This window comes from Peromyscus californicus, unplaced genomic scaffold, assembly GCF_007827085.1.
Source record: "Peromyscus californicus insignis strain IS unplaced genomic scaffold, ASM782708v3 Scaffold_8__1_contigs__length_139910024, whole genome shotgun sequence".
Classification (NCBI taxonomy): Eukaryota; Metazoa; Chordata; class Mammalia; order Rodentia; family Cricetidae; genus Peromyscus; species Peromyscus californicus.
The window spans coordinates 138,316,745-138,343,309 of NW_026294606.1; the positions used below are offsets into that span (position 1 = coordinate 138,316,745).

At 38.7% G+C, this 26,565-nt stretch overlaps 1 pseudogene; it reads right to left on the reverse strand.

Annotated features, from left to right (window-relative positions):
- Nucleotides 1–6,268: 6,268 nt before the first annotated feature.
- LOC128104622 (60S ribosomal protein L23a-like) overlaps nucleotides 6,269–26,565 on the reverse strand; it is a 50,666-nt pseudogene continuing 30,369 nt past the window's right edge.

Genomic DNA, 26,565 nt, shown 5'->3' on the forward strand with positions numbered 1-26,565 from the left:
CTTCTATTTCACTTTACTTCCTGTGGCTTTTGTGAGCAATCTTCAGAAAATTCCTTAGCTGGATGCTTATGCCATTTATTGTCCCCTCTTCTGTGCTGGAAGTGTTATAACACTGTGGTTTCTCCTTTATGTGCTACTTTCATTTTATCCCATGAGTGCAGGCTTGTGGGTAGAAATCTCACAACAAACTCTTGCTTTTCTATTTGTCTTGTATTTCTAATGGTTCATCCTATGGGAAAATTCACCTTCTTTTGAGGCATTGCTGGCTGCCAGACCATTGCACTGGCCTTGTATAGCTGCCATTTGCTCTGCTGGCTCCCCTTTCCCCAGGAGGATCCATCTCTGTGTGGCTTACCTGATCTTCAGCCTGGACAAGGGAGTACAGGACTCTCTGGGGATAACTGTCTGGCAACTGCCAGCTCCCCTAGAACAGGCCCTGCTCTCTCTGGAATTCCCATTCATCTATTCCTTTCTTTTGCAAATCTCATCAGTCTTTCAAATGCAAATTTTGCAATTTCCTAAAAGACATTCTGTAGTGGATGCAATGGGAACTGTCATCGGTTACAGCTTACTACATATTACTTGAAAGTAAAAGTCCTCTTCAGACATCTTAAACCCAGCTTATTTCCTCTGACTCATATTCATATATCTAGCTCTAAACTCTCCCCCGAGCTTTGAACTCACAAAGCACATGGATTTCCTACCGACCATGCTGTCTTAGAGCATTCCAAACTGAACTCCTCATTGCCCAAACCAGCTCATCCCTCTCACATTCTCTGCCCTGGTTGACAGTGCTAACACCTCTCCAGTCATGGGAGCTGCTCCATAAGCAATCGCCATTCTGCATAGTTTGAGTGAGACTTGCTATCTTCCCCCTTTCTGTCTGTAATCATGAAGACTGGTTAAAGAGTTACAAGCGCATAATTAGCACAAGAGGTAAATAGCACAAATCAAAATGTTTTCCTGAGAGTTCCATGTCAAATCTTGAGCAAGGGCATCTTCCTTGACTGCAAAGGTAAGTGCCTATAGTTAATAAAGACCACCATTTCAGGAAAAAGTAGAGCTGTGAGGAAGGGAACAGGGAAATTAAGACAATAGAAACTATAATAGAGAAAAAGAATCTACAGGCATGTGTGTCCATCTCTGTTGTCATTCATGTTCTTCCTTTCATTCTGGAAACTTCTGGGAAGTTTCCAGAGCCTCTTTGGGAATGTTTCTATTGCATTCAAATAATCTAATTATGGCCTTAGAAGCAAGTCAATAATCTTAATGGAATAGACAAAAGCTTGTAATTCATATTTTAAGATGATATTATATGGAATACTCATAATTAAATGAGGATGAAGAATAAAACACACTATAAATGATGATTCAACTAATGTCTTTGTAGTAAGTACAACATATCAGAGAGGAGAGGAAGGAACACTCCCAGATGGGGTCATCTCTGAAGTCTTCTTGGAGGACATAAAGAAACCATATCTCAGAAATCAGCAATGGGTGGAAGCAGTAATGACAGCTAATGATATTTGAGCACTCCCATTGCCCAGCACATCCATAGTGCCTTTCATGATGAATCACTTAAATCTTTATAAGAATCCTGTGAGATAGGCACTGCTATTCTCCCCTCTAGACAGATAAGAAACTGAGGCACAATAGGATTAAGTAATAGCCAATGTGCCCCTGGAAGCAAGCACTAGGGTCCAGACAGGGAGAACATATGCCCATATCTCTGTTCACTATTACCCTCTACTGTCCCCTAATGGCTGATAATGTCATTGTGGTTGAAGAACACAAGTAAAATTGGCTCATGCCTTTAATTCCTGCACTAGAGAGGTAGGGGCAGCAAGATCAAGATTTCAAAGTCACCCTTAGTTCAAGGCCAGATTGAACTAAATGAGACCCTGTTTTAAAAACAAACAACTGCAGCAGCAACAAAGAACATAGGAGAACAGTTCCCATTTGTGTGGAGTAAAAGTTTATGCAGAAGAGAAATGGATAATGAGCCTGAAAAATATAACATGCAATATCATATCCTCAAAGCCCTATAATTCCATGGAAGTCCATGTTTGGTTATGTTTTCCTGAGGTCACCTTGGCCAAAACATAAAGCCTCAATGCAAAGTCTTCAAAATCAGTGCATACAGCTGTTAAAGTTGCATACTGCACATGGGCACCTGGATGCTGCAATGAATGGGAGCTGAAATCCAACTTATTCATCTCTCCAAACTCGGGGTCCTATGTTATGGTACCTACACAAAGGCTGTGCCTTCTAATAATTTGCACAAAGTGTTATAGTAACTAGGAACAACCTGTCCATCTCTACAAGTTTGTCTGAGAAATGGGGAGCTGTTCATAGACATGATGTATGAGGACATTCTCAGTGCCAGATTCAAATTCTCCCATTGCTCTATTCCTCACATAGTGCAGTACATTCCATTATGAAGATGAAGAAATACAACAGAGAAGTGATGACACTTACTCAAAGGAATAGGACCAATATCCAAGTCCAGGATGGACTGAAAGAGTCTCCATCTTTCCCAGCAACTTCACTATCAAAAATGAGATGAAAATCCTCCTTGTAGCACTATTCTAGCACTTGTGTCAGTAGTAGCAGAAGAGAGAAAGTAGCTTCTGGTTTGGCAAAAGCAGATGCAAATGAAGCCGCTGCCACATGCTTTGAATCCCAGTTGGAAGCGATGTGCAGAAGACAGTTGAGTGGTGCTCTGAGGAGTGAAAATGAAGTCTCTTCTAGACTGCTAACTTGCACCTCTCCTTCAGCTTAACAAGTGCATTATTGTCAAATTTGCAACTATGCTCATGCCAGGAGTGTTGCAAAACCGTTTCCATTTTAGTCCCAATGAAATCAGTTAGAATTGGCAGAAAATGAAACAAAAGGATGGAGAAGTGGAGGGGTGAGGGAAGGGCCGAAAGGGTAGGGAGAGACTGAACATACTGTGAGTCCCTGTGAAGACTGATCACAAAGCTCCCAGAGGGCCCTCTCAGGTCAGCAAGGGGATACTCTGCCTCACTCTTACCTTTTTTTTTTCTTTAACTGGCAACTTTTTCAATAGTCTTTTTCCAGATATTTTAAAGTTTTTAAACATCAAACATGGTCTCCAAGGAATCCCAAATGAGGGCATAGGATTTTTGCTAAGCCAAAAGCAAAAAAAGAAATGATTTCAAGTGAAAGAACTTGCTCACTTGAAGAGAGTGTCACTGAGACTGGAGGTTGGAAAGGAATCATGAACTACAAGATTTCTTATAAGAAATTAGGAAAGCAAGGGCTACCTATTGACTGATATGTCATTGTGTAAAACGGTCCTGTTCCTGAAGTCTCATGGGCCGTAAGTTGGCTATGGAGAACATCATACCCTGTCCCTTCTTGGTATATACTTCTGCTGAAAGGCCATAGCACAGCTGTAGGTGACTACATGACCTCTTGAGCCCTCAGCAGCTAGCCAGCAAGGGATAAAGCTTAAGGTACTAGCCAGGATGAAAGGAGGTAGAATAATTAAAAGCCCAGTGAGGGTTCTATAATAAGGGGAAAGGTGAGTGGTGGCACCATGGACAGAGTTATTCTGGGGATAATTTTAAATTAGGACAAATAGACAGTTCCCTGTGGGACTTTAATGATATGGAAGGCCAGGCATTTTCAAGTGAGTCTGCTGTACAGTAATGGAAGCTGCTGAGTCAAGTTCATTTCATTAAAGAGAGTAACTCCATGTACATAGACTTAAACAATTTTTAGCTAGTAAAGCATTTTCTTACATCATTTCATGTTTGATTCAAATACCTTAGAAAGTGAACAGTTGAGATATTATGGAAGAGGCATAAAAGGTGAAATTGTGTAAGGTCATATTGAAGTTAAGACAAAGAGTGCAGGTTAGAATCCAGATTATTTAATGGTACATCCTAGGCCCCTTTCCACCCATCATCCCAGCCCCACATAGACTTAAGAGTACTAAGGAATCTAAGAGCCTGACCTGCCTCTTTCCTTGGGTATAAATAATGATAAGGCTAGCTGCCTACATGAGGGTGTACAAGGTAATCCAATATGATCTTGTACTCATATATTTTCCTTTTTTATTCATTTTACATACCAACCACAGATCCCCCTCTCATCTGTCCTCCCACCTCCCCCCCCTGCCTTCTCCCTACTCCAACAGGGTAAGTTTTCCCATGGGGGGACAGCTAAGTCTGGTACATTCAGTTGAGGAAGGACCAAGACCCTCCTCACTTTATCAGGGGTGAGCAAGGTATCCGACCATAGGTAATGAGATCCATAAAGCTGGCTCATGTACCAGAGATAGATCCTGATAACACTTCCAGGGGCCCCTCAAACGACCCAGCTATACAACTGTCTCCTGTATGCAGAGGGTCTAGTCTGGTCCATGCAGGTTCATCAGCTGTCATTCTAAAGTTTATGAGTTCCTTTGAGCTTAGTTCAATTGTCTCTGTAGATTTCCACATCATGATCTTGACACCCCTTGCTCATGTAATCCCTCTTCCCTCTCTTCACCTGAACTCTCAGAGCTCAGCCTGGTGATTGGTTGTTGATCTCTACATTTGATTCCATCAGTTACTGGATGAAGGTTCTATGATGACAGTTAGGGTATTCACCAATCTGATCACCAGGGTAGGCCAGTTCAGGCACCCTCACCACTGTTACTAATAGTCTAATCTGGGGTCATCCTTGTGGATTCCTGGGAATTTCCCTAGCCCCAGTTTCTCCCTTACCCCATAATGTCTCCCTCTATCAAGATATCTCTTTTGCCGGGTCGTGGTGGCGCATGCCTTTAATCCCATCACTTGGGAGGCAGAGCCAGGCGAATCTCTGTGAGTTCGAGGCCAGCCTGGACTACCAAGTGAGTTCCAGGAAAGGCACAAAGCTACACAGAGAAACCCTGTCTCGAAAAACTAAAAAAATAAAAAATAAATAAAAATAACATATCTCTTTCATTGCTCTCCCACTCTGTACCTCCCCTAGCTCAACCATCCCATTCCCTCATTTTCTCATCTCCCACCCCCTTCCCTCTATTGCCCCCCACCTCATTACCAGTTTACTCATCAGGATCTCCTCCATTTCCCCATCCCAATGTTATCTGTACTTCACTCTTAGGGTCCTCCTTGTTTCCTAGCTTCTCTGGAGCTGTGGGTTGTAGTCTTATTATCCTTTGCTTTACATCTAGTATCCACTTATGAGTGAATACATATCATGTTTGTCTTACTGAGTCTGGGTTATCTCACTCAAAATGATATTTTCTAGTTTTATGCATTTTCTTGCAAATTTCATGATGTCATTGTTGTTTTACAGCTGAGCACTACTCCATTGTGTATATGTACCACATTTTCTTTATCCATTCTTCCGTTGAAAGGTTGCTTCCAGGTTCTGGCTATTATGAATAATGTTGCTATGAACATAGTTGACCAAGTGTCCTTGTAGTATGCTTCAAGTATTCTTGGGTACATGCCCAAGAGTAGTATCATTGTATCTTGAGATAGATTGATTCCCAATTTTCTGAGAAACTGCCATACTGATTTCCAAAGTGGCTGTACAAGTTTGCACTCCCATCACCAGTGGAGGAGTGGTCCTCTTGTTCCACATCCCTTCTAACATAAGCTGTCATTAGTGTTTTTTTTATCTTAGCCGTTCTGACAGGTGTAAGATGGTATCTGAGAGTCATTTGATTTGCATTTCCCAGATGACTAAGGATGTTGAACAATTCCTTAAATGTCTTTAGGTCTTTTGGGATTCTTCTGCTGAGAATTCTCTCTTTAGATCTGTACCCCCATTGGATTATTTAGTGTTTTGATGTCTAGTATTTTTAGTTCTTTATATATTTTGGAGATCAGCCCTCTGTCAGATGTAGGGTTGGTAAAGATCTTTTCCCATTCTGTAGGCTGCCATTTTGTTGAATTTACTGTGTCCTTTGCCTTACAGAAGCTTCTCAGTTTCAGGAGGTCCCATTTATTAATTGTTACTCTCAGTGTCTGTGCTACTGGTGTTATATTTAGGAAGTGGTCTCCTGTGCCAATGCTTTCTAGGCTAATTCCTACTATCTCTAACATGTTCAGTGTAACTGGAATTATGTTGAGGTCTTTGATCCACTTGGATTTGATTGAGTTCTTTGCATGGTGATAGATATGGATCTGTTTGTAATCTTCTATATGTTGACATCCAGTTATGCCAGCACCATTTATTTTTGCTTTTGTTTTTTTTTTTTTTTATGGTGAAAAAGTATATTTAGAATTAGTCAGCTGGACTCAGTTTAGATGATCCCAATTTTGTTGGCAACATCCAGAGCATCATAGTCAGGAGCCAATCGAACATACGCCTTCTTCTCTCCATCAGGCCTTATGAGGGTGTTGACTTTGGCCACATCGATGTCATAGAGTTTCTTCACAGCCTATTTGATCTGGTGCTTCTTGGCCTTGACATCCACAGTGAACACACATGTGTTGTTGTCTTCTATCTTCTTCATGGCTGACTCAGTGGTCAGGGGGAATTTGATGATGACATAGCGGTCAAGCTTGTTTCTCCTGGGCACGCTCTTTCGAGGATATTTAGGCTGCCTCTTGAGCCTCAGGGTCTTGGGCCACCGGAACGTGGGTGACATGTGGATCTTCTTCTTTTTGTGGCTGTGGACGCCTTTCAGCACTGCCTTCTTGGCTTTCAAGGCCTTCCCTTTGGCTTCGGCTTTGGGAGGGGCAGGAGCTGCCTTCTTCGCTTTCGGCGCATTTGTTGAGATGCTTTCTGTTTTCCATTGTATAGTTTTGGCTTCTTTGTCAAAAAAATCAGGTGTTCATAGGTGTGTGGATTAATGTAAGGATCTTCAATTCCATTGGTCCACATGTCAGTTTTTATGCCATTATCAAGCTGCTTTATTACTATAGCTCTATAGTAGACCTTGAAGACAGGGATGGTGCTGCCTACAGAAGTTGCTTTATTGCAAAGGATTATTTTAGATATCCTGTTTTTTTCATATGAAGTTGAATATTGTTCTTTCTAGATATATGAATAATTGTGTTGGAATTTTGTTGGGGACTGCATTGAATCTGGAGATTGCTTTTGGTAAGATTGCCATTTTTATTATATTGTTTCTACCTATCCATGGGAGATATTTCCATTTTCTGATACCTTCTTCGATTTCTTTCTTCAGAGACTTAAAGTTCTTGTCATACAGGTCTTTCACTTGTTTGGTTAGAGTTACCCCAAGGTATTTTATATTATTTGTGGCTATTGTAAAGGGTGATGTTTCTCTGATTTCTTTCTCCACCCATTTATCATTTGTGTATTGGAGGGCTGCTGATTTTTTTAAGTTAATCTTGTATCCTGCCACATTACTGAAGGAGTTTATCAACTGTAGGAGTTCCTGGGTAGAATTTTGGGGGTAACTTATGTAGACTATTATATCATCTGCAAATAGAGAAAGTTTGACTTCTTCCTTTACAATTTGTACCCCCTTGATCTCTGTTTCTTGTCTTATTGCTTTAACTAGAACTTCAAATACTATATTGAATAGATATGGGGAAAGTGGACAGCCTTGTCTTGTTCCTTTTTTTTAGTGGAATCACTTTGAGTTCCTCTCCATTTAATTTGATGTTGGCTGTTTACTGGTTGTAAGTTGCCTTTATTATGTTAGGTATGTTCCTTATATTCCTGATATTTCCAAGACCTTTATCATGAAGGGGTGTTGGATTTTGTCAAAGGCTTTTTCAGAATTTAATGAGATGATCATATGGTTTTTCTCTTTCAGTTTGTTTATATGATGGATTACATTGACAGTTTTTTGTATGTTGAACCATCCTTGCATCTCTGGGAAAAAGACTACTTGATTGTGATGGATGATTTTTTTCATGTGTTCTTGAATTCAGTTTGCCAGTATTTTAATAGGGTATTTTTGCATCAGTATTCATGAGGGAAATTGGTCTGTAATTCTCTTTCTTTGTTGCATCTTTGTGTGGTTTGGGTATCAGGTAACTGTAGCTTCATAGAAAGAGTTTGGCAATATTCCTTCTATTTCTATTGTGTGGAACATTTTGAGGAGTACTGGTATTGGCTATTCTTTGAAATTCTGGTAAAATTCTGCACTGAACCATCTGAACCTTGAGGTATTTTTGGTTGGGAGACTTTTAATGACTGCTTCTATTTCCATAGGAGTGATGGGTCTATTTAAATTGTTAATCTGGTCTTGATTTAATTTGGGTATATGGTACCTATCCAGAAAATTGTCCATTTCTTTTAGATTTTCCAATTTTGTGGAGTCCAGGTTTTTGAAGTATGACCTGATGATTCTGTGGATTTCCTCATTGTCTGTTTTATGTCTCCCTTTTAATTTCTGATTTTGTTAATTTGGATGTTCTTTCTCTGCATGTTGGTTAGTTTGGATAAGGGTTTGCCTATCTGTTGATTTTCTCAAAGAACTAACTCTTTGTTTCATTGATTCTTTGTATTGTTATCTTTGTTTCTATTTTACTGATTTCAGCCCTCAATTTGATTATTTCCTTGTGTCTGTTCCACCTGGGTGAGTTTACTTCTTTTTTTTGTAGAGATTTCAGATGTGCTGTTAAGTCAATAGTCCAAGATTTCTCCAACTTCTTTATGTGGGCATTTGGCACTGTGAACTTTCCTCTTAGTACTGCTTCATAGTGTCCCAAAAGTTTGGGTATATTGTACATTCATTTGCATTGAATTCTAGCAAATCTTTAATTCTTTTCTTTATTTCTTCCTTGATCCAGTGATGATTCAGTTGAGCACTATTCTGTTTCCATGCATTCGTAGGCTTTCTGTAATTTGTGTTGTTGTTGAATTCTAACTTTAAGGCATTGTGGTCTGATAAAATACAGGAGGTTATTTCAATTTTTTGTATCTGTTGAGATTTGCTTTGAAAAGGTTCCATGGGATGCTGAGAAGAAGGTATATTCTGTTGTGTTTGGGTGGAATGTTCTGTAGATGTCTAGTAAGTTCATTTGAGTCATAACATCTGTTAGTTCTCTTATTTCTCTCTTAAGTTTTTGTCTGGCAGACCTGTTCATTGGTGAAAGTAGGGAGTTGAAGTCTCTCACTCTTAGTGTGTGTGGTTTGATGTGTGATTTAAGCTTTAATAATGTTTCTTTTATATATGTGAATGCCCTTTTATTTGGGGCATAAATGTTCAGAACTGAGATTTCATCTTAATGGATTTTCCCTGTGATGAATATGTGCATCATTCTCATAATCACTTTTGATTAATTTTAGTTTCAAGTCTGTTTTGTTGGATATTAGGATAGCAACACTTTCTTGGTTCTTATGTCCGTTTGACTGGAAAGACTTTTCCCAGCCCTTTACTTTGAGGTAGTGTTTGTCTTTGAAGTTGAGGTGTGTTTCTTGTATGCAGCAGAAGGATAGATTCTTTTTTTTTCTTTGTATCCACTCTGTTAGCCTGTATCTCTTTATAGGTGAATTGAGTTGATTGATATTAAGGGATATTAACAACCAATGATTGTCAATTCCTGTTATTTTTTGGTGGTAGTTTTGTGTGTTTCCCTTCTTTGGGATTTGTTGTTGTGGGATTATCTATTGCCTGTTTTTCATGGGTACATCTAACTTCCTTGGGTTGGATTTCCCTTCCAGTGCTTTCTGTAGGGCTGAATTTGTGAATAGGTATTGTTAGAATCTGCTTTTGTCATGGAATATTTTGTTTATTCTGTCTATGGTGATTGAGAGTTTTTCCAGGTTAACAGTCTGGACTGGCATCCATGGTCTCTTAGTGTCTGCATAATGTCTGTCCAGGATCTTCTGGCTTTCAGAGACTCCATTGAGAAGTCATATGTTATTACAATGGGTCTGCCTTTATATGTTATTTGGCCTTTTTCTTTTGAAGATCTTAATTATTTTTTCTATATTCTGTATGTTAAGTGGTTTGATTATTATGTGGTGAGGGGACTTCTTTTTGGGGTCCTGTCTGTTTGGTGTTCTGTAACCTTCCTGTATCTTCATAGGCATTTCCTTTTTTAGGTTGGGAAAGTTTTCTTCTATGATTTTGTTGAATATATTTTCTGCACCTTTGAGTTGGTATTCTTCTCTTTCTTCTATCCCTTTCATTCTTAGGTTTGGGTTTTTCATGGTATCCCAGATTTCCTGAATGTTTGTGTTATGACTTTTTGGCATTAGTGTTTTTTGACTGATGAGTCTACTTCCTCTATTGTATCCTCCATTCCAGAGAGTCTCTCTTCCATCTCTTGTATTTTTTTGTTTATGCTTGCATCTGTAGTTCCTGTTCATTTACTCATATTTTCTATTTCCAGCATTCCCTCAGTTTGTGCCTTCTTTATTGTTTCTATTTCAATTGAACTATTTCCTTCACTTGTTTAGTTGCTTTTTCTTGGCTTTCTTTAAGGGATTTATTGATTTCTTCCAAATTTTTGTTTGTCTTTTCCTAAATTTCTTTCAGGCAACTTTTTATTTCCTCTTTAAAGGCCTTTATCAACTTCTTAAGTCATTTTTAAGGTCATTTTCTTCTGCTTCTACATTAAGATGTTTAGGTCTTGCTGATGTATAACCACTAGGTTCTGATGGTACCATACTGCTTTTTATGTTGTTGAATGTAGGCTGTGGATATTGCTCTGTATGCTGTGAATGGGTTGCTCTGCTTGGTTAATAAATAAAGTGCTGATTGGTCAGTAGCCAGGCAGGAAGTATAGTATAGTTGGGATAAGCAGAGAGGAGAATTCTGGGAAGTGGAAGGCTGACTCAGGAGACTGCTGCCAGCTGCTGCCACCATGAGAAGCAAGATGTAAAGTACCAGTAAGCCACAAGCCATGTGGCAACTTATTAATTAATAGAAATGGGTTAATTTAAGATATAAGAACTAGCTAGCAAGAAGCCTGCCATGGCCGTACAGTTTGTAAGTAACATAAGTCTCTGTGTGTTTACTTGGGTCTGAGTGGCTTCAGGAGCCAGGTAGACACAGGAAAACTTCAACTACAAATGTATTCTTACACTGGCATCTACCTATCTCTTCCTCCAATTGGTGCAAATGGTGTCTGTGTCTCAGGAAGCCACTCTTTATCCATTTGGAGCTCTTGGTCCAATCAGAGCTGGTGGAGTCTGTGTCTCAGGGAGCAGCTGTGTTTTCCAAGGATGGGTGGGCTTGGGGAGTAGATTGGGACTTGTGGGTTACAGGGTCTATTGAGGGGGGTGATCAGGCCTGCCTGTGGGAATCCTGCCTGCTGGCCTGCAATTGGAGCTGCAATGGGTGATGTATGGGCACACTGCTTTTGTGTCCCTGGGCCTTTAGAATCTGTATCTAAGGGAGCAGCTCTGGTCTTGGAGGATGGGTGGGTTTGGGGGTGGATTGGGGTTTGTAGGTTACAAGGTTCAGTGGAGGATGCTGGTAGTTGGGCCTTCCTGTAGGAGTCCTGCCAACTGGCCTGCAACTGGTTGTATCCCTGGGCTTAATGCCTCAAGGCTAGGGGGACCAGCTAGGAGAACAAAGACTCACCTCCTGGTCCAATGGGAGCTGGCAGAGTCTATGTCTCAGGGAGTAGCTGTGGTCTAGTGGGGTGGTGGTGGTGAGGCCTACCTGTAGGAGTCCTGCCTGCTGGCCTGCAACTGGGACTCTTGGTCCAATCACAGCTGGTGGAGTCTGTGTCTCACAGAGCAGCTGCAGTCTCAGAAAATTGGTGGGTTTGTGGCCTCAAATATTTTCTCCAGATAGAAGATTCTTTGAAATGTTGCCTAATTGCTTACAATGTGCGATGGGGACTGAGAATGATTGAGCTCAAACTGTGTTTCTTAAACTTTAGTATACTTCAGAAACACCCAGTGGGCTTGCTGAACAACAGGTGGCTAGCCCAGGTCCTGGGTTCCTCATTCAGTGTGTCTGGCTTGTAGCCCCCAAACTTATTTTTAAACAAATATCAAGTGGTCTTATTGATACTGCTGGTTCAGGAGCCCTACTTAAGAACTGTTTGTTTTGAGCATAGGCTTGGTCCCCACTGTATCTCTCTTGCAGCATCTATTCCTAGTTAGCTCTCTTCTTAGTTGTAAATTTTGTGGAACAGGCTCTGCCTTTACCATGAAAAGATGTAAACATTTTTCAAGTAATCTCTTAAAACATTTAGATTGTGGCAACTTTCCCATTCAGTTGTGCTTGGAATGTACTTCTGATTTCTTGTGCAAGTTTTGATCCAACTCTGTGCTTAGAGATGGTCACTTATGTGATTTATGGGGGCTTTTTTCCATCCCAACAGGGAGCACATGCTCTTGAAATTTAAGCTAGATGCTGAGTAGGATGAGACTTTAGAGTGTGTGTACAGGAAGGCTGGCTGTGATAGGGCAATCACGGCACTACTTTCCTTGCCCCAGTTATACATCCACCCTTACCATGGCATCAAGGTGAGCAGGAGTTTATTTCCTGTGCCTTGATCTGACTTTGCCCAGTGTGAAATTATTAAATATGAAAAAATGAAGATTTAAATTGTGTCTGCCTCTTTGAGTTTTCATTTCTGTGCTTCTGTGCATATTACAGGGACCATCCCACACTGACCTAAGCCTCAAGCAGAGCCACCATGGTCAACCTGTGGGTAACACAGACTTATAAAGCAATGTTGTATTATGGTTAGTATCCAATTCCCAACTGCCTGGGACAAGCACATTCAGCTGGATCAAGTGCTATCAACATATCATTGAACAAGCCACACTTCTCTGTGACTGTTTTCTTTTTATTAAAAGTAGCTAATTGTTATTATATACATCTTCATTGGGAGCTTTATGATTGGTGGACTAACTAAGACACAATGTACCAAGCATATTACCTGGCACATAGAACGTGATAGGGTTTTGTTGGTGTTATTTACATCAGGCTTTTAACTTGAGTAGCAGATGATAGCAAACAATAGCACATATTCATAAATATGTAAAATTAGTTAAAATGTATATGATGTAAATTTTGAAGACATATTTACATTCCACTGAACTACAATTTAAAATTAATTTAAAATAAATCCTTGGATGTTTACATTTTAAATGTCTTTTCTGAGAATACTCATGGAAGAAAAAAAATATGAGAGAGAAGGATCCAAAGAGATGTAGGACTAACAATGAAAGTCAGGGTTTAAATCAATAGTGACAAAAAACAAGAAAGGAGACCATGTCGCAGCAGTGTTAGATATCTAGATAAGTATACATGGTGGACAAGTCATGACAGATGAGAGAGCAAAACTAGGCTAAAGCATTAAGGCCTTTCCTTTCTTAGTGAGATGACATTGATATTCAATTGAACTAAGTAACAACAAATACACATATATATATACATACACACACACACACATACACACACACACACACACACACACACACACACACATATATATATATATATATATATATATGTTTTTTGTGTATGTGGAATGAGTTATGCTAAACAATAGAGGTGCATCTGTGGACCAGAAAAAGATACGTGTCACTGTGGGACTTGCATTCCACTGTGTGTAATACAGGGAGAGGGGAGAGGAGCAGATGAAGAATAATAAACACTGGTCAGTAAATCTTTGCTTTGTTAAGTTAACTGAACTTTCCAGTTTAGTTCCAGAGTCTAAAACTCTCAGAAGTTGTCATTTCTATCCTGATAATAACAACAAAAATACTGGACTAACTAAATAGCAACAGCTTTTCTCGGATTCATCATAGGACTGACATTTTTAAAAGATAGAGTTTGGACGGTTCCTCCAATTGTTTTTAAATTATTTTAAGAATTTCATACAAGAGTACTATATTAACATAATTTCAACTGAACCCTTCCATCTCCCACCCACTCCCTCTCAAATTCATGAGTTCTTGAATTTGAGAGGGAATTGGTAGGATACTATCTATCTCATCCTGTTGAATTTATTTAGTACTCCTCCTGTATATGTTTAGGGATGACCACATGGAATCGAATAATCTAACAGAAGACTCATCCTTGAAGTAGACTGGGTCTCCCTCTCTTACCATCCCCAAATGATACATCTACAACACAACCTTGCTGTGGGATGTTCTGTATGTCAAATATGTTGCTCTGATTGGTTAGTAAATAAAACACTGATTGGCCAGTAGCCAGGCAGGAAGGATAGGCAGGACAAGCAGAGAAGAGAATTCTGGGAAGTAGAAGGCTGAGTTGGGGAGATACTGCCAGCCGCTGCCATGACAAGCAGCATGTGAAGATGCTGGTAAGCCATGAGCCATGTGGCAAGGTATAGATTTATGGAAATGGATTAATTTAAGCTATAAGAACAGTTAGCAAGAAGCCTGCCACGGCCATACAATTTGTAAGCAATATAAGTCTCTGTGTTTACTTGGTTGGGTCTGAGCCGCTATGGGACTGGCGGATGATAGAGATTTGTCCTGACTATGGGTCAGGCAGGAAAACTCTAGCTACACAACCTCTACACCCAAGGCTCACATTGTGGAAGAGGGAGCAGAAAGTTTGTAAGAGCCAGAGGATAGGGATGTCTACTTGGAGACAATGTCTTCAATATATGAGAGGGTGAGCAACCCATGAAATCCTAACATGGCCCCCAAACCAAAACTGCCCAATGACCACATCAGTTCCCACCCCAAAGTGGATGGGGTGAAATTTCACAAGGCACTACCCTTAGATGAAGCAATTAATAACTACTAAGAAAGAACTGATTTTTTCAAAGGAAACCATCTTTCTAGAGAGCAAATCCAAGACATTTACCAAGATTAGAAGCCCCTGGTGCCATGATCTGATGAGACACTAAAGCAATAATTTTAATGAATTTATGGAGGATTTGTGTGGACTAGAATGAGAGTAAGAGGTTCTTGAGGGCTCATAGTCTCGGGTGGTCTACCACTAACAAGATTTGCCTCCAAGAATATTTTCTCATTGAAAAAAGCTAAAAAAGAAAAAATAATAATTGTCTACTGGCTCTGGCAGGGATGGGGCCCAGTACTTGGTATGAAATATTCAGTACTTGGTATGAAATACCTGGATGTTTCCCTATAGAAAAGCTGACACCAGAAAATACTTCACGGAGCTTTATCTCAGACTCCCATAGAAAGGACATCCTTCTCATTCCAACTACCTTAGCCTTCCTGCTTCACCTAAGGATGGAAGTCTTGTAAGAAGAAACAATTCTGAGAGTCATAGGCCACAGATATGGGCTCACCAAATGTCTGAGATCTAACTATTATTGTCTAATCTACATTGTTTATATCTATAACATGTCAAGAGGACTCCAGTGTCATGAAGGTGGATCATAACTGAATGAGCTGAAACACATAAGCCCTCTCCAGGGAGACAATTGTAGAGAAAATCCAAGTCTACAGGACAGACAAGAGCAAGGACACTGGAGGAATTTGAAGCTCTTGGCACCTTCAGCTAAGAAAATGAGTTTTATAAAGTCTTACTTAGATATACAATCACCTCTCTTCCTATTACTCAGTTGTATGTACCACATGCCCTCTTAGAACAAGCCCATAAAAAGGACACCTGTAGTCTTCTCCAAAATTCACAATCCCAGTGTAACCATAAGATGAATAGCAGAAAAATATCAACTGAGGAACTTCAGCAGAATACCTGGCCAATGTCTCAATGTTCACATCATCTTGACAGGAGAAATATGAGAACTGTCATAGCTAAAATGAACAGGAGAAGATTATGGTGGGGTAAATGAATATGAGGTAGTGTCCCGAGCTTTGGAACAGAAAAAGGACACAAGTTGAAAACAGAGGAAATCTGAATAAAATATTGAGTTGTTGTTAGTAATATATCAGTATTAATCCATTAATTGTGTCAAATGTAACATGCTAATTTGAGTGACAGCACAGTGAGTCAATACTTAGATTACTATGTGAGGAACTAGCAACAAGGGAAACTAGATACAGAATCCATGAAATTCTTCATACTGCCTTCATGATAAGTCTATAAACTTCAAAATGCCTTGAAATGGATTGCTTGTGATGTGAAGTTGGAGAAGGAACTATTCATAGTGAGGCAGAGGATTCATGGGAGAAGTGTAGGGGGATGGAAGACAGAAACAGAAAGAATGGTGTCAGATCAGGCTTTTGTTCTTAGACCCTAGAAGAACTCAATTCTGACTCTGAGTGGAATGAAAACCCATGAGAATTACATAAGCCAAGCTTACAATTTCAAAGGATTTCTTAAGCTGCCTTGATGATAATGAAATCAAGATATTTACCAAAAACTATTTCAAGAATGGGAATAGTTCATGGTGTCTCAAGACTAGGTGGTATCAGTGGCAGTAGTAAGAAGTAGCGAGATTCTAAATTATCTGATTTCATTCCATGATCACCTAGAGGTATTCTCAGGAAGATAGGAATAAGGATGACCTCGAGTCTTATGCTGAGTAAGTAGAAGGATAAGCATTGCAATGTAAGGAAATGGTGAAGACTACAAGTGGGTAGTTGTTTGGGGATGTCCAAGAATTTAAGAAAGGTCTATGGACTGGATTGGATAAAGCTATACAGGGGAAGAGCTGGAAGTATGGGAGATGGGCTTGAGGATGGAAACCATAACAATGAAGTTATAGGAACTTCATGGTGATTCTCAATGTCATGAGGTTGGGAACAAAGAAAAGAAAGACTTAAGATAAATTATCAAACATTAAAAGCTAAGTTATAAAAGGGAATCAAAACTATGCCAAAACAACAAAAGGAAAAAGAGATATTATAAACTAGCATAGTAAACAAGAACTAACTAATGTAAATATCACCAAAAGAATCTTACAAAACTCGAAACCCAAAATATTTTAAAGCAACAACTGTAAAAACCATGGGTAGAAACAGATAGAAAAATGCTTTTTTATTGCATTTTTCTATATTTCAGTGACTATAGACAGTTACAGAAAAGATCATCTAGGTACTTTGGATGGCATCATTAGTAAGCCGAAATCCACATGCATCCACCCACAGAAAAAGCTATTGTCTTTGAACACCATGGAACATTTGCTCAAGTCAAATATATCATGACCACATAGGAAACCTAAAGTATGCTAGAATCATAGTTTGTACAGCATATCTACTAAGTTTAATAGAATATTACTGCAAGTAATCGGACAGCTTGTATAAATTAATATACCTAGAAAATAAATTCCAAATAGCCTCTAGATTAAGGAGAAATCATAAGAAAACTCATAAAATATTTAGAAATAAGTGACAGCACAGTGAGTCAATACTTATAGTATTTATGATCCATAATTAAGCAGTATTTGAAGGACATTCCATAACTTTAACTATAGTCACCAACTGATAAGAAAAAAATGAAATCAAGTGGACTGTGCTTTCAACAGAAAAAACCTATTGAATGAAATAGCATGAGAGTAATGTGAAAAAAAGCAAAAAGAAAGGTATGATGTTCAGAAACAAAGATCACAGAAAGGCAGTGATGCTAAGAACCAAAGTAATTCATAATTTAAATAACATTTATTTGATGACAATTAACTATGTATGACCCAAGCTAAGAAGAACAGTACATACAAGTTCACACTCATCCTGCTTACTAACTACACAGAATGATTTCAAGCATATTTGTATTTTGTATTTCTGTACTCTTCTCTCTTTGTTGATATACAGACACAAAAATGAAGACAATGGAAAGGAAATACGAAAACAGCATTAACAGGGAAAACATAAATTTAACTCATCAACTGAGGCAGCAACATAATTGACTAATTACTATAATCTTTAATATGGGTCAAACAATTTACATTTCTGCTATGGGCAAGAGGCAATGAAAATTGATGAAGAAGAAGGGGAGTAGGAAGAGGAAGAAGAACAAGAAAATGTGAGTCTCTAAAGTTGGACTTACACCTCAAGCCACATATAAAAATTAATTCAAAATAGATTAAAAACCTAAAATTTAAGAGCTGATCTCTCAAAATTCTCAGAGAAAGCAAAGGTATACATCTTCCATCTTTGAATTACGACATGATTTCTTATGTCCGGCACAATATCACCACCAAACAAAGAGAGAAATTAGATTTCATGCAGATGGGAAATGTATGTACTACAAAGGACATCATAAAGAAAATGACCCAATGGCACATAGATTGTGAGAAAATATTTGCAAATTATATGTGATTAGGGATTTGTAGCTGGAATGAATAAATATCTCTTAGAACCCAATAATAGATGATTAACCCAATTAAAAATCAGGCCAATGATCTAATAAACATTTCTCCAAAGAATATATGCAAATAGTCACTGACCATCAGGGAAATGCACACCAAAGCCACAGTGAGAGAGAACTTCACATCCAATAACATGACTACATCAAAGGGTAGATATGGACAAGTATAGGAAGGGATGCAAAAATAAAAATTGAACCCTTAATGTGAGTTTTGGGGTTGTACAAGGCTGAAACCTCTTTGGAAACCCAATATGCAGCCTCCCAAAGAATTAAAATGAGAGTTAAAATGCACATCAATGCTATACATGCCAGAAAAAATAAAATCATTGTTTAGAACTATTCACTGCAGCACTCTTCACAGTAGTCCGGAAATGGAAAAGCTTAAGTTCCCATCACCAATATAAGAATAAATAAAATGTGGCATCCCAATATCTGTGGTATCTTACATCAACATAGGAATGAAATGCTGCTACATTCTGCATTAAAAATGGACACTGAACACAGTGGCAAGTCCAAAAGAAGCCAGTCACAACAAGCTGCACACTCCAAACTTCAGCTTATGTGAAATATTTACAACAGGCAAATCTGGAAAGAGAAAGCAATTAAGTGGCTCCTAGTGTTCTGAGATGGGAAGTGTTTGGGATCACAGGAGAAGGCATCTTTGGGCACAGGGTTTATGTGAAATGTATTATATGGTGATGATACAACTTGGCATACACTGAAAATACTTAATGATCACATTAATAGGAAAAGAACAGATCACATAAACTAGATATCAAAAAGAGAATAAAAGAAGAATACTTCAGTAAACTTAAACATTCTTCAAGACTGATAATGACAACAGGAAAAGTAGAATTGCAAAAATAAAGATTACAAAAAGGTCCTTTCTAGTTGAGAAAATATTAAATCCTGGATTTAAAAGATCATGTATCTTGTGATGAGACAAAAGGCATGTAAAAAGTCTCTTAGATATGAAAAAAGAAACATGCAAAAACAATTATTATGAAAAACTTCAATCTATTTTTTGCAAAATAGGAAGTAGAAAAAAGAAAACACAGGTGTAGCAATTTAGATAACATAGTAAGATTAATAAATATATATTTACATATAATTTTATTAACATCTCACAGAAAATTCATCTTTGTAAGCATCCCTGTGATGTTTACAGAATTTAATTATATGGTAGAGACCATATTCTTTGGCAATATTGCATTAAAGCTAGAAATTAATCACAAAATGTAATCAAAACAAAGTAAGGAAACCACTTGGAAATTAAGCAACATTCTATTACACAAAGGTTAATTCAGAGAAAAAATAAAAAATAATAATTATATGCTTTTTAGAAAACAGCAAAATTAAGTAAAATATTTATCAAAACCAATGGGAAAAGGTTTACCCTTTACCTAAAGTCAAATCAAAGCTTCTATTATTAAATTGAAAAGAATATAATTACTGTAACTAAGCATTTAATTAAAAAAAAAAACAAAATGACACCAAGACTAACATCGATAAAGGAGGAAATGGGGATGTTAAAAGCAGATAAATACGAATTACAAGTAAATAAAATTCAATTTTTAATTAAACTCCGAAAGTAATTCTCAGACTTCCAGTACTGGGATAGGAAAGACTAGACATGCAGAAAGCTGCTCTGGGAACAACACATAAAGTGATGAGACTTTGGTGTTTAAATGCAGATGCAGCCAGCTGTGACATTGTACCAGCTAGAAAAGGGTGAATGCAGAGAGCCAGCAAGCCTTGATGTGTCATTTGCGCTCAGTTTCTGTGTCATGCCCTGGGACCTCCATTTTGGATTTTGTGTAATTGCTTTAGGTAGTTTTTCTTGAGATAGAATCCCATATACTTCAGGCTAGCCTCAAATTGGCTCCCTAGTAAAGGATGGCTTTGAACTCCTGATCCTCTCAGCACTCCTTCCCAAGTACTAGAACTCCAGGTGTATGCCACTATTCCCAGCATCTACTCTGTATTCAAGGATCCCAGGTATTTATAGATAAGACATAGGAGCAGAAAATACAACCTCTCTCACCTGCAAATAGAAGATCCTTACATAAAGCTGGACCCCAGTTGGGGTGACACCACTATTGACAAATTATCTCTCTCTGACACACAGTACAGATTTTTTTTTTTTTACTTTCTCAGACTTAAAAATCAAAAGACTTAGGAATTAGAGTAATTGTAGCCTCATAGAAGGAGTTTGGTAATGTTCCTTCTGTTTCTATTGTGTGGAACAATTTAAAGAGTATTGGTATTAACTCTTCTTTGAACATCTGGTAGAATTCTGTGCTGAAACCATCTGGTCCTGGGCTTTTTTGGTTGGGAGAGTTTTAATGACTGTCTCTATTTCCTTAGGGGATATTGGTCTATTTAAATAGTTTATCTGGTCTTGATTTAACTTAGGTGTGTGATACCTATCCAGAAATTTATCCATTTCTTTTAGATTTTCCAGTTTTGTGGAGTAGAGGTTTTTGAAGTATGACCTGATGATTTTTTGGATTTCCTCAGTGTTAGTTGTTATGTCTCCCTTTTCATTTCTGATTTTGCTAATTTGGATGCTCCTCTCTGCCTTTTGGTTAGTATGGATAAGGTCTTGACTATCTTGTTGATTTTCTCAAAGAACCAACTCTTTGTTTCATTAATTCTTTGCATTGTTCTCTTTGTTTATATTTGATTGATCTCAGCTCTCAATTTGATTATTTCCTGGCATCTATTCCTCCTGGGTGACTTTGTTTCTTCTTGTTCTAGAGCTTTCAGGTGTGTGTTAAGTCACTAGTGTGAGATTTCTCCAACTTCTTTATGTGGGCATTTAGTGCTTAGCACTGCTTTCATAGTGTCCCATAAGTTTGGGTATGTGGTATATTCATTTTCATTGATCTCTAGGAAGTCTTTAATTTCTTTCTTTATTTCTTCCTTGACCCATTGGTGATTCAGCTGAGCATTATTCAGTTTCCATGAGATTGTAGGCTTTCTGTAGTTTTTGGTGTTGTTGAAATCTAACTTTAAACCATGATGGTCTGATAGAACATAGGAGGTTATTTCAATTGTTTTGTATCTGTTGAGATTTGCTTTGTGGCCAAGTATGTGGTCGATTTTAGAGAAAGTTCCATGGGGTGCTGAGAAGAAGGTATATTCTTTTTGTTAGAATGGAATGCTCTGTAGATATTGATTAAGCCAAACAAAGATGAAACAAAGAAAGAAAACCACAGACTAATCACCCTCATGAACATTGATGCAAAAATACTCAAAAAAAAAAAAAAACTGGCAAACAGACTCCAAGAACACATCAAAACAATTATCCACCATGATCAAGTAGGCTTCATCCCAGGGATGCAAAGGTGGTTCAACATATGAAAGTCTGTCAATGTAATACATCATATAAACAAATTGGAAGAAAGAAACCACATGATCATCTCACTAGATGCAGAAAAGGCATTTGACAAAATCCAACACCCCTTCATGATAAAGGTCTTGGAGAGATCAGGAATACAGGGAACATACCTAAACATAATAAAGGCAATTTACAGCAAGCCAACAGCCAACATCAAAGTAAATGGAGAGAAACTCAAAATGATTCCACTAAAATCAGGAACAAGGCAAGGCTGTCCGCTCTCCCCATACTTATTCAATATAGTACTTGAAGTTCTAGCCAGAGCAATAAGACAACATAAGGAGATCAAGGGGATACAAATTTGGAAAGAAGAAGTCAAGCTTTTGCTATTTGCAGATGACAAGATAGTACACATGAGTGACCCCAAAAATTCAACCAAGAAACTCATACAACCTACAAACACCTTCAGCAACATAGCAGGATACAAGATTAGCTCAAAAAAAATCAGTAGTCCTCCTATATACAATTGACAAACAGGCTGAGAAGGATGCCAGAGATACATCAACCTTTACAATAGCCACAAATGATTATAAAATACCTTGGGGTAACTCCAACTAAGCAAGTTAAGGATCTGTATGAAAGAACTTTAAGTCCCTGAAAAAAGAAATTGAAGAAGATGTCAGAAAATGGAAATATTCCCATGCTCATGGATAGGCAGGATTAACATAGTAAAAATGGCAATCTTACCAAAAGCAATCTACAGATTCGATGCAATCTCCATCAAAATCCCAACACAATTCTTCACAAACCTGGAAAGAACAATACTCAACTTCATATGGAAAAACAAAAAACCCAGGATTGCCAAAAGAATCCTGTACAATAATACAACCTCTGGAGGCATCACGATCCCTGACTTCAAGCTCTACTATAGAGCTACAGTAATAAAAACAGTGTGGTACTGGCATAAAAACCGACATCTGGACTAATGGAATCGAATTGAAGACCCTGACATTAATCAGTACACCTATGAACATATAATTTTTGACAAAGAAGCCAAAACTGTACAATGGAAAAAAGAAAGCATCTTCAACAAATGGTGCTGTCATAATTGGATGTCAACATGTAGAAGACTGCAAATAGATCCATATCTGTCACCATGCACAAAACTTGAAGTCCAAGTGGATCAAAGACCTCAACATAAATCCAGTTACTCTGAACCTGATAGAAGAGAAGGTAGGAAGTAGTCTTGAATGCATTGGCACCAGAGATCACTTCCTAAATATAGCACCAGTAGCATAGACACTGAGAGAAACAATCAATCAATGGGACCTTGTGAAACTGAGAAGCTTTTGTAGAGCAAAGGACATGGTCAACAAGACAAAGTGACAGCCTACAGAACAGAAAAGATCTTTACCAACCCCCACATCTGACAGAGGGCTGATATCCAGAATATATAAAGAACTTAAGAAATTAGACATCAAAATGCCCAGTCCAGTTAAGAAATGGGCTATAGAGCTAAACAGAGAATTCTCAACAGAGGAAGCTAAAATGGCTGAAAGACATTTAAAGAATTGCTCAACATCCCTAATCATCAGGGAAATGCAAATCAAAAACGACTCTGAGATACCACCTCACACCTGTCAGAATGGCTAAGATCAAAAACACTAAAGACAGCTTATGCTGGAGAGGATGTGGAGCAAGGGGGACTCTCGTTCACTGTTGGTAGGAATGCAAGCTTGTACAGCCACTTTGGAAATCAATATGATGCTTTCTTAGAAAATCGGGAATTAATCTCCCCCAAGACCCAGCTATACCCAAAGAATGCTCAATCATACCACAAGGGCACATGCTCAGCTATGTTCATAGCAGCATTGTTTGTAATAGCCAGAACCTGGAAACAACCTAGATGCCCTTTAACTGAAGAATGGATAGATAAAATGTGGTACATATACACAATGGAGTACTACTCAGCAGAGAAAATCAATGACATCATGAGGTTTGCAAATGCATGGACCTAGAAAATATCATCCTGAGTGAGGTAACCCAAACTCAGAAAGATAAACATGTTATGTACTCAGTCATAGGTGGATACTAGATGTAAAACAAAGGATGACTGGACTGCTACTCACAACTCCAGGGAGGCTACCTAGTAAAGAGGACCCTAAAAAAGACACAGGGATTGCCCAATGACAGAGAAATGGATGAGATCTACATGAGCAAACTGGACAAGAGGGGCTGTAATGAAGTGCAAGGGTCGGGGGAAAGAGAGCTTAAAGGAGCAGGAGATCCCAGCTGGATCAAGAACAGAGAGGGAAAACAAGGAAAGAGAGACCATAATAAATGAGGACCCCATGGGATTAGGAAGAAGGAAAGTGCTAAAGAGGTCTCCAGAAATCCACAAACATACCTCCACTATAGACTATTGGCAATGGTAGAGAGAAAGCCGGAACTGACCTACTCTGGTGATAGGATGGCCAAACACCCTAACTGTCATGATAGAACTCTCATCCAGTGACTGATGGAAGTGGATGCAGAGATCCACAGCTGGGCCCCAGGTGGAGCTCCAGGAGTCCAGTCGGCCAGAGAGAGGAGCGATTGTATGAGCAAGAGATGTTGAGACCATGACTGGAAAAAGCACAGGACAAACACATGAACTATGAACCAATAGCTGAGGAGCCCCCATGGAACTGGACCAGGCCCGCTTGATAAGTGAGACAGTTGATTAGCTTGAACTGTTTGGGAGGCCCCCAGGCAGTGGGACTGGAACCTGTCCTTAGTGCATGAGCTGCCTTTTTGGAGCCTGGGACCTATGCTGGGACACTTTGTTCAGCCTGGGTAAAGGGAGGAGGGGACTGGACCTGCCTGGACTGAATCTACCAGGCTGAGCTGAATCCCCAGGGGAGTCCTTGCCCTGGAGGAATGGGAATGGCAGGTGGAATGAGGGGATAGCGGGGGCGGGGTGGGAGGATGGAGGACAGGGGAATCCATGGCTAATATGTAAAATTAAATTAATTATAAAATTTAAAAAAAATCAAAAGACAAAATATGTCACCAAATGAATCTTTGTGTCCAATATTATACTTAGAGCTTTAACTGTTCTGAACTCTGTCATCATAAAGTAAATATAGTTTAATGGGTGGGTCCTAGACTGACCATCTCTAAGCTACAGGAATGGCAAATATAACTATCTCCAGAGAAATACACTTTAGATTTCCATTCAAAAACTCCCACAGATAAAATTTCAAAGAAGATGAACTTAGAGCTATAAATCATGGGATCTCTACAGAGAATGAAGATGCTGCAATGGGAGGAAACAGAACAGTTAATCATTCATGCCCTCAGTGATGTAGATGTAGACCTATCAAGTATTTGATGTAGAACTGGTGTGGGAGGCAAAGTCATCTCAATGATGTATAGTTTAATACAATTCCTATCAAATCTCAAAGACAATTTTGTTTTACAAATATAAGAAATTGCTTCCTAAATTTCACATAGGATCTCAAGGTACCCTAAGTTCTAAAGCAGTCTTAAAAACATAAGCTAAAACAGTATTGAAAAGACATTGGAAGACAAAGATCCACCCCCACCAAATAAATAAATAAGTAAATAAATATATAAATAAACAAAACTTTTCTACAAAGTGACAGAAATAATCACCTGTGGTACTGACATAAAGACAGACATAGAGACCAAAAGGACAGAGCAAAGATCCAGAAAAATGCTTTGATCAAATGAATTTCAGCAATCTAAATCACTCAATATGAAGATGAGTTTTCTTAGTAAAAGTTGCAGGGAAAACTGGGTAACCACATAAAAACAATTGTGATATTGGCCTTTACCTTAGTCACATACAAAAATCAACTCAGAATGGGTCAAACATCTGCCAATAAGAATTTAAAGTATCTGGTGGTGGTGGTGCTCCTCTTTAATTACAGCACTCTGAGGCAGATCACTGAGTTCTATGCCAGCCTGGTCTACACAGTGAATTCCAGGACAGCCTGGAATTCTCTGGAATTTCTCAGTTACACAGAGAAACCTTTGCTTGAAAAATCAAACAACAACAAAAACATACAAAAACAAAGATCCATAACAAAATGAAACAAAACACAATAAAAACAAAAACAAAACCTGAAAGTCTTAAGAGAAAACGTGGAGACATATTTTATTGGGCTTGAAAATCTTTCCTTAGAAATGACACAAGTACTTTGTTTTTTTTTTGGTTTTTCGAGACAGGGTTTCTCTGTGTAGCTTTCTTTCCTGGAACTCACTTGGTAGCCCAGGCTGGCCTCGAACTCACAGAGATCCACCTGGCTCTGCCTCCCGAGTGCTGGGATTAAAGGCATGCGCCACCACCGCCCGGCGCTTTTTTTCTTTTTTTTTTTTTGACACAAGTACTTTGTAAGGTGATCTAAAATATAATTTAAGAGAATAGAAGGAATCAGAACACAGACACCCACATGGACTGACAGGATTATTGTATAAATATCTCAGTACCTGGTACAGGATACTTTCCCAGGAGGCTTTGGTCAGGAGGTCACTAGAGACCCTCAAAATAACCCAAGCTATTTCTATTGCTCTTTATTACCCACCAGAACCAAATGGTGAGACTCTGTTGCTGAAGGCACAACACAACACATTTTGGGTGCAGGACATAGAGAAATCAAGCTGGAACTGACCTGAAAATTTCTTCCCTGCCAACGAGCTTTCACAGTAGCAAATGTTGGTATCAAGGGCATCCCTGCAGCCAACGCTGCCTTCTATCAGACAGCCTACCAGGCAAGATGTGCCTACTAGTGCAATAGTAGCATGAAGGTTATGGGAAAAGCCAACTGCTGTTGGACAGGTTTGAGGTCTGCTGCACAGAAAAGAATTTAGGCCTGGTACTGTAAACCTGGTCAAAAGACCATGGTTTGGGAGGTCATATGCCCTAGGGAAGAATGGAATAATTTTTATATGTGGAATAAATTTATAGTGCATATGTACATCTTGTTGAAATTTTTAAAGGTTAAAGAGTAGTTTCAGGAGAAAGTAAAATATATCACAATACATGTGCAAGACCAAAAGATACTGGGCATATGAAAATAATGTC